The sequence below is a fragment of the Manis pentadactyla genome, chromosome 1 (genome assembly GCF_030020395.1).
Source record: "Manis pentadactyla isolate mManPen7 chromosome 1, mManPen7.hap1, whole genome shotgun sequence".
In the NCBI taxonomy this organism is placed as follows: Eukaryota; Metazoa; Chordata; class Mammalia; order Pholidota; family Manidae; genus Manis; species Manis pentadactyla.
Window position 1 is genome coordinate 21,152,743 of NC_080019.1, and position 10,379 is coordinate 21,163,121.

Genomic DNA, 10,379 nt, shown 5'->3' on the forward strand with positions numbered 1-10,379 from the left:
GGCTGATACTTAGGTTCTCAATGAATATTTACAGAATTAAATGGAAAAAATATTTCCCCTGTGTTCCAACATATCACATGTTTCTTCATTAAATTGGTAGTAGGGGGTGGAGCCAAGATGGTGGCATGAGTAGGACAGTGGGAATCTCCTCCCAAAAACATATATATTTTTGAAAATACAACAAATACAACTAATCCTAAAAGAGAGACCAGAAGATACAGGACAACAGCCAGACTACATCCACACCTGCGAGAGCCCAGCACCTCGCGAAGGGGGTAAGATACAAGCCCCGGCCCGGCGGGACCTGAGCGCCCCTCCCCCAGCTCCCGGCAGGAGAAGAGCAGGCAGAGCGGGAGGGAGACGGAGCCCAGGACTGCTGAACACCCAGCCCCAGCCATCCACACCAGAGCGCAGACACAGTGCATGCGTGGAGGGCTGGAAACTAGGGAAACAGGACAGCAAGACCTCTGAGCGGGTCCCAAAGCCGATGCCCCGGTGACAAAGAAAAGCGAGTGCTTTTTGAAAGTCTTAAAGGGACAGGGACGCCACAGCTGGACGGAAACACCCCAGGTCACAGTCCAGCAACTGGAAATTCCAGGGCACTCTGGGCGCACTAACCCCCTAGGCAACAGCTCTGAGACCCCTCACGGAGGTAAACAGCCAATCAGCCCCCCGTCCATTACCCCTCCGGGGCCCTGCCATAGCAGAGCAGCTGCCTGAGGCTGGCCACACCCACAGCAAGGGAGCTTCCTCCATACCAGCCGGGCAAGATACAGACTCAGTCTACATGCAATTGCTCAACACAAGCCACTAGGGGTCGGAGTTGTCCCAGTAAAGAAAGGCCAGGAGCCGAGTGGAAAGCTGACAGACGCGTCAATAGCACTCCACTGCACCTATCAACATGAAAAGGCAAAAAAATTTGATCCAGACAAGACTAACCCAGACTGCTTTGGTATCTGCTACATCTTCCCCTGAGAAGGAACCTGGGGAGATAGATTTAACCACTCTTCCTGAAAAAGAATTCGAAACAAAAGTCACAACCATGCTGATGGACTTGCAGAGAAATATGCAAGAACTAAGGAAGGAGAATACAGAAATAAAACAAGCTCTGGAAGGACTTCAAAACAGAATGGACGAGATTCAAGAGACCATTAATGGACTAGAAAACAGAGAACAGGAATGCAGAGAAGCTGATGCAGAGAGAGATAAAAGGATCTCCAGGAATGAAAGAATTCTAAGAGAGCTGAGTGACCAATTGAAATGGAACAATATCCACATTATAAGGGTACCAAAAGAAGAAGAGACAGAAAAAGGGATAGAAATTCTCTTTGAAGAAATAATTGAGGAAAACTTCCCCAAACTAGGGGAGGAAATGGCCTCTCAGACCACAGAGGTACACAGAACTCCCATGACAAGGGATCCCAGGAGGGCAACACCAAGACACATTATAATTAAAAAGGCAAAGATCTAAGACAAGGACAAAGTATTACAGGCAGCCAGAGAGAAAAAAAAGGTTACCTACAAAGGAAAACCCATCAGGCTATCATCAGACTTCTCAACAGAAACCCTACAGGCCAGAAGAGAATGGCATGATATACTTAATGCAATGAAACAGAAGGGCCTCGAACCAAGACTACTGTATCCAGCACGATTATCATTTAAATATGAAGGAGGGATTAAACAATTCCCAGACAAGCAAAAGTTGAGGGAATTTGCCTCTAACAAACCACCTCTTCAGGGCATCCTACAGGCACTGCTCTAGATGGGAGCAATCCTAAAAAGAGCACAGAACAAAACACCCAACATATGAAGAAGGGAGGAGGAGGAATAAGAAGGGAGAGAAATATAGAATCATCAGACCGTGTTTATAATAGCTCAATAAGCGAGTTAAGTTAGACAGTAAGATAGTAAAGAAGCTAACCCTGAACCTTTGGTAACCACAAACTAAAAGCCTGCAATGGCAATAAGTACATACCTTTCAGTAATCACCCTAAATGTAAATGGACTGAATGCACCAATCAAAAGACACAGAGTAATAGAATGGATAAAAAAGCAAGATCCATCCTTATGCTGCTTACAAGAGACTCACCTCAAACCCAAACACATGCACAGACTTAAAGTCAAGGGACGGAAAAAAATATTTCATGCAAACAAAAGAGAGAAAAAAGCAGGTGTTGCAATACTAGTATTAGACAAAATAGACTTCAAAATAAAGAAAGTAACAAAAGATAAAGGAGGACATTACATAATGATAAAGGGCTCAGTCCAACAAGAGGATATAACCTTTATAAATATATATGCACCCAATACAGGAGCACCAACATATGTGAAACAAATGCTAACATAACTAAAGGAGGAAATAGAATGCAATGCATTAATTCTGGGAGACTTCAACACACCACTCACTCCAAAGGACAGATCCACCAGATAGAAAATAAGTAAGGACACAGAGGCACTGAACAACACACTAGAACAGATGGACCTAATAGACATCTACGGAATTCTACATCCAAAAGCAACATTCCTCTCAAGTGCACATGAAACATTCTCCAGAATAGACCACATACTAGGCCACAAAAAGAGCCTCAGTAAATTCCAAAAGATTGAAATCCTACCAACCAACTTTTCAGACCACAAAGGCATAAAACTACAAATAAACTGTACAAAGAAAGCAAAAAGGCTCACAAACACATGGAAGCTTAACAACACGCTCCTAATAATCAATGGATCAATGACCAAATCAAAATGGACATCCAGCAATATATGGAAACAAACGACAACAACAGCACTAAGCCCCAACTACTGTGGGATACAGCAAAAGCAGTCTTAAGAGGAAAGTATATAGCAATCCAAGCATATTTAAAGAAGGAAGAGCAATCCCAAATGAATGTTCTAATGTCACAATTATCGAAATTGGGAAAAGAAGAACAAATGAGGCCTAAGGTCAGAAGAAGGAGGGACACAATAAAGATCAGAGAAGAAATAAATAAAATTGAGAAGAATAAAACAATAGCAAAAATCAATGAAACCAAGAGCTGGGTCTTCGAGAAAATAAACAAAATAGATAAGCCTATAGCCAGACTTATTAAGAGGAAAAGAGAGTCAACACAAATCAACAGAATCAGAAACGAGAAAGGAAAAATCATGACAGACCCCACAGAAATACAAAGAATTATTAGGGAATACTATGAAAACCTATATGCTAACAAGCTGGGAAACCTAGGAGAAATGGACAACTTCCTAGAAAAATACAACCTTCCAAGAATAACCCAGAAAGAAACAGAAAATCTAAACAGACCAATTACCAGCAACGAAATTGAAGCGGTAATCAAAAAACTACCAAAGAACAAAACCCCCGGGCCAGATGGATTTACCTCAGAATTTAATCAGACATACAGAGAAGACATAATACCCATTCTCCTTAAAGTTTTCCAAAAAATAGAAGAGGAGGAAATACTCCCAAACTCATTCTATGAAGCCAACATCACCCTAATACCAAAACCAGGCAAAGACCCCACCAAAATAGAAAACTACAGAACCAATATCCCTGATGAATGTAGATGCAAAAATACTCAACAAAATATTAGCAAACCGAATTCAAAAATACATCAAAAGGATCATACACCATGACCAAGTGGGATTCATCCCAGGGATGCAAGGATGGTACAACATTCAAAAATACATCAACATCATCCACCACATCAACAAAAAGAAAGACAAAAACCACATGATCATCTCCATAGATGCTGAAAAAGCATTCGATAAAATTCAACATCCATTTATGATAAAAACTGTCAACAAAATGGGTATAGAGGGCAAGTACCTCAACATAATAAAGGCCATATATGATAAACCCACAGCCAACATCATACTGAACAGTGAAAAGCTGAAAGCTTTTCCTCTGCGATCAGGAACAAGACAGGGATGCCCACTATCCCCACTGTTATTCAACATAGTACTGGAGGTCCTAGCCACGGCAATTAGACAAAACAAAGAAATACAAGGAATCCAGATTGGTAAAGAAGAAGTTAAACTGTCACTATTTGCAGATGACATGATATTGTACATAAAAAACCCTACAGACTCCACTGCGAAACTACTAGGGCTAATATCGGAATTCAGCAAAGTTGCAGGATACAAAATTAACACACAGACATCTGTGGCGTTCCTAAACACTAACAATAAACTAATAGAAAGAGAAATCAGGAAGACAATTCCATTCACAATAGCATCAAAGAGAGTAAAATACCTAGGAATAAACTTAACCAAGAAAGTGAAAGACCTATACCCTGAAAACTATAAGACACTCTTAAGAGAAATTAAAGAAGTCACTAACAAATGGAAACTCATCCCATACTCTTGGCTAGGAAGAATTAATATCATCAAAAGGGCCATCCTGCACAAAGCAATATACAGATTCAATGCAATCCCTATCAAATTACCAACAGCTTTCTTCAATGAACTGGAACAAATAGTTCAAAAATTCATATGGAAACACCAAAGACCCTGAATAGCTAAAGCAATCCTGAGAAGGAAGAATAAAGTAGGGGGGATCTCACTCCCCAACTTCAAGCTCTACTACAAAGCCACAGTAATCAAGACAATTTGGTACTGGCACAAGAACAGAGCCACAGACCAATGGAACAGATTAGAGACTCCAAACATTAACCCAAACATATATGGTCAACTAATATTCGATAAAGGGGCCATGGACATACAATGGGGAAATGACAGTCTCTTCAACAGATGGTGCTGGCAAAACTGGACAGCTACATGTAAGAGAATGAAACTGGATCACTGTCTAACCCCATACACAAAAGGAAATTTGAAATGGATCAAAGACTTGAATGTAAGTCATGAAACCATAAAACTCTTAGAAAAAAACATACGCAAAAATCTCTTAGACATAAACATGAGTGACCTCTTCTTGAACATATCTCCCCAGGCAAGGGAAACAAAAGCAAAAATGAACAGGTGGGTCTATATCAAGCTGAAAAGCTTCTGTACAGCAAAGGACACCATCAATAGAACAAAAAGGTATCCTACAGTATGGGAGAATATATTCGAAAATGACAGATCCGATAAAGGGTTGACATCCAAAATATATAAAGAGCTCACACACCTCAACAAACAAAAAGCTAATAATCCAATTAAAAAATGGGCAGAGGAGCTGAATAGACAGTTCTCTAAAGAAGAAATTCAGATGGCCAACAGACACATGAAAAGATGCTCCACATCGCTTGTCATCAGAGAAATGCAAATTAAAACCACAATGAGATATCATCTCACACCAGTAAGGATGGCTACCATCCAAAAGACAGACAACAACAAATGTTGGTGAGGTTGTGGAGAAAGGGGAACCCTCTTACACTGCTGGTGGGAATGTAAATTAGTTCAACCATTATGGAAAGCAGTATGGAGGTTCCTCAAAATACTCAAAATAGACTTACCATTTTACCCAGGAATTCCACTTCTAGGAATTTACCCTAAGAATGCAGCACTCCAGTTTGAAAAAGACAGATGCACCCCTATGTTTATCGCTGCACTATTTACAATAGCCAAGATATGGAAGCAACCTAAATGTCCATCAGTAGATGAATGGATAAAGAAGAGGTGGTACATATACACAATGGAATATTATGCAGCCCTAAGAAAAAAACAAATCCTACCATTCGCAACAACATGGATGGAGCTAGAGGATATTATGCTCAGTGAAATAAGCCAGGTGGAGAAAGACAAATATCAAATGATCTCACTCGTATGTGGAGTATAAGAACAAAAGAAAACTGAAGGACCAAAACAGCAGCAGAAGCACAGAACCCGAGAATGAACTAATAGTTACCAAAGGGAAAGAGACTGGGGAGGACAGGTGGGAAGGGAGGGATAAGGGCAGGAAGAAAAGAAAGAGGGCATTACGATTAGCATGTATAGTGCGTGGGGGGCACAGGGAGGGCTGTGCAACACAGAGAAGACAAGTAGTGATTCTACAGCATCTTATTATGTTGAAGGACAGTGACTGTGAACTTGGTGACAAGTAGTGATTTTACAGCATCTTACTATGTTGATGGACAGTGACTGTGAACGGGGATGTGGGGGGGACTTGGTGAAGGGGGGAGCCTAGTAAACATAATGTCCTTCATGTAATTGTAGGTTAATGATACAAAAAAAAAAAAGTTTAAAAAAGAAAAAAAAAACAGGATTGATGAGAGGCACCATGAAGACCAAAGGAGATCGTATACACAGGGAGCTTGCCGCCATGCTTGGCACACTGGACACCTTAAAAATAAAAAGCAACTCTTTCTGCCTCGCAAGAAAAAAGACAATAAAATAAATTGGTAGTAGGCATCATAGTTATATTTCTTACTTTAATCAGAACATTTCAAATGCTTTACTCTTGTCCTTTTCGTTGGCCTATTTTTCATGTGAAGGAAATTTCTACTTACTCTATTTCTCTAAGAGTTTTTCATCTTGAATTAGGAGTGGGTAATGAAAATTTCCAAATGTCATATCAGGATATGTTGAAGACATCATTTGTTTTGTTCTCCCTTGACTTTCTAATATGCTGAATGTTATTAATGCATTTTTAAGTATTGCATGAGTTTAGATTTCTGGATTGAATTCCCATTGGCCTTGGTGAATTTTTTTGTTAATGTACTGCTGGATTCTGTTTGCTGATATTTTATTTAGGAATTGTACCAATATTTCTAAGTGAGATTGGTCTTTAGTTTCCTTTATGCACATTTTTTTGATATCAGCATAATGGGCTTCAGATAGAAAAGTATGTTTACTTTCTTTGTGATATAAATATTTTAAATAGTTTGTTTCTGACTTGGATCCCTCCTTCTCCCAATTCTGTTAGTCTGAAAAAATGTTAACCTTGATCCTTTTGGAGGGAATCCTTTCTTTCCAAGTTTGAGCTACTGTCCTGGTGTCTGGCTCTCTCAGGCTCAGCAGTTTTTTTTAATGTAGCTTCTGTCCCCCTTGACAAGAAAGCTTATAAAATTAGTATGTGTGTGTCCTCGATATGTGTGTACTTGAATACTTGAGAACCTTTTACTTCCTGTTCATACAACTTTGAATTTCACCATGTGATTCTCCTTTCTGTGTGCCACATATTTATTTTTATAATTCCCATTGGTAGAAACATGTGTGCCTATTATTAAAGATCTTGATTAAACACTGTGCTTTTGCTATAACTAAACATTTAGAGATATCCACAGAGAACATCATCATTCAACTTCAATATACTTACTGTAATAATTTTGAAACATTATTGGTTATCTTTTGAGAGAGATTCAAGGTAAAATCAGAGTTGGTATGACCAAAGGGTACTGATACTATTATGTTCAAAATTCTGACATGGCAATATCTACATACACTGTTAAATAAAGAAAAATGTTTAAATCTATTGTTTGACACAAACCGTCCCCTACAGAGTGCCAATAGGGAGGGTGGGACTGGCTTCTGGTATTATGCCAGAATACTTAAGTATCAAAATTACAGGATTTTTGTTGCTGTAATATTACTTTGGTATTATCTACAAATCTGGGATTTAGATTATCTCTGCCTTAAGATGCCTCTAGAGAATTATACGCTACATTAAATTTTCAACTGGAGCAAAAATACATTCCTTCAGAAATATCCTTCATTGTTTAAAACACTTCCAATGTATCTTACTGTTTTAACTCCCAGTACTTAGGTTACTAATGAGGTTGAGCAAATTATACTTATTGCCTATTTCTTTTTTTTTTTTTCACAGAGTCAGTTCGTATTTCTTCTGCATTTAGAGGATCCCAGTGGCCTTTAAGGAAGATGGGAGGAGCCCCTAGAAGGAGGATCAGGGTGGAGAGTGTAGACAGAGAAGGATAGAGGGTCCCCAAGCCCCTTCCCTTATTTCTTGACGATCTCTTTTCCTGAGGATTCCTTTTACTATTTTCATTTTTTCCCCTTAGGATCAGGTCTAATCTCTAGGCATTCCCTTATATGATCATTTACTTTACCTGGGGATTTCTCTTTAGACACCTGATTGCCTTAGATTCTGGCATGAAAGACAAAGACATTCAGCCCTGGGCCTTGAGCTTTTCTTAGGAGTAATTACTCCTAAGAACAAAGTATAGAAGACTTTAGCCAGGGCATCTCACTTTTTAAAGTAAGTATCAGAAGAGCAATACATTTTATTCTAGTATTGAAACCACTAAATACTGTGACAGACAAGGCCAAATACTAAGTCTTTGAGTTTATCTTTCTTGTATTCTCCAAACAGTACATATTAATGAGTAAAATCCTACAGTGATTATAGTGAGTCTGAGAGTGTTTTAGGGGGGTCTAAGATGTCTCGGGCAAATATAAGCACACAAAGCAAAGGCCACAAAATTCATATCAGACAAGTGCATTTAGCACAAAGAACATATAACTCTCCTGCAGCTTTATATGTAAAAGATGTGACTTAAATGGAAGATGTAACTGTTATTAGACTTCAATAAATTCTCAAATAAAAATAAACTAAAGCAAAAGAACAGGACATTTAAGACACATGAAGAGTATTATCAGAACCAGGGACCATGGAAGAAAAAGAGAGAAGTGAATAAGGAGAGACTGGAATAACTGAATGAGAGACAGAGGGATCACTGAATGGGAAATGCCACTAGTCTGGTGTCCAGTCCTGGTGGTACGCTGAGACCTCATTCTAGCTGAATTTTATTTGGAGAACACCACCAGTTGCCTATGTATGAAATGAATGAGGAAAATTGACCTGACATGAAAAGTAAAAGCTAGAAAAGGAAAGAGTCATGTACAGATGTTACCGAGAGTGAAGGGGTAACGGTTTGGAAGCGGCAAAGGGGAGCAATAAGAAACGAAACTCCACCCACCACTGGGACCAACGTACACGGGGAAGTGAGAGAATGAGGTGCCACTACTTGAGGTATCACCCACAGAAGCTAGGGCCTCGGGGAAGCGGCAGGTGCTAGTAAAGCACAATTGGATTACTTCTGGAAAGGAAGCACATGGAGAAATGTCTGATATATAAAGGCTAATCACTATGGCAAGATAGTTGCGGGAGACAGAATAGGCCTTTGAGAGTGGGAGAGAATTGGAAACTTGAAGCATAAAGCCTAATAGAAACCAGAAGGTATTGGCTGGTATATGTGTTAGCTGGTAAAATGACACCAAAAACACGATCAGTGTAGCCTAATTTTGAGGCGGGTAGGAACTGTGCCTGATGCCCAGAGGCCTTGACCTTTAAAATACTCAAGTGTCTGCCATATACAAAAATCAGTATTCAATACTGGTGACTTAAAATCAACAGATATATAGAAAGCTAAATGTAATTTCAATAAACTACTTTTACCTATGATTTACCCACTTGGTTTATAATAGGTACTGTGATATCATAGACAGATACATGGTCTTTGCTCTCAGTTCCTTCATTTGCAGTTCCTAAATCATTGGAATTTCCTAAGTTAATAAAGGTGATAGAATTGTTTTATGTTCTAATGAAGCTGCCCTTGGTGGTTCTCTAGGTAGTTTCAGGATCGGGGCTAGGAACCGGAGAGACCAATTCTTGATGTGAAGTTTGGAACTTGTGGCCCCACCCCCTAACCTCTGGGAATGGGAGAAGGGATGGAGATGGAGTTAATCGTCAATGGCCAATGATTTAATTAATCATGCCTACCTAATGAAATGTCTGTAAACACCCGTACATAATGGGTTTGGAGGGCTTTTGGGTTGGTGAATGCACCTGTGTGCTGGGAAAGTAACACACTTCAGTTCCACAGACCCTGGGTTCGAGACCCTTCCAGACATTTCCCCATCTACCTCTTCATGTGGTTCATGTACATGCTTTATAATAAACTGGTACATGTAGGTAAATGGTCTTCCTGGGTTCTGTGAGCCATTTTGGCAAATTATTGGACCTGAGAAGGGGGTCCTAGGAACTTCTGATTTATAGCAGGTCAGTCAGAAGTACAGGTGGCCCAAGACTTCTCACTGACATCTGAAGTGGGGACAGTCTTGTGGAGCTGAGGCCTTAAGCTGTGCTGTCTGCCCTAATTGCAGGGAGCTGGTGTCAGAGTTGAACTGAATCACTGGACACCTAGTTTGTGTCAGGGAGTCAGAGAAGTGGTATTGGGAAAACACCACATATTTGGTGTCAGGAGGAAAAAGGACTCTCATTAGCCTGAAAAACACAGAACAAATTAAAATTGAATAGACTATCAGTTACACTTATATGAACTCTCTGGTACCTTCTACATAGAAATTCAGTGCTGGACTCTGTAATTCCAAAGCCAAATAGCTGTAATTGTGAGCACCACTGAAATCTGACTTTATGTATGCCTCGTATTTTCAAAGAACCTGCTATCTTCTTTCCTCTGCATCAT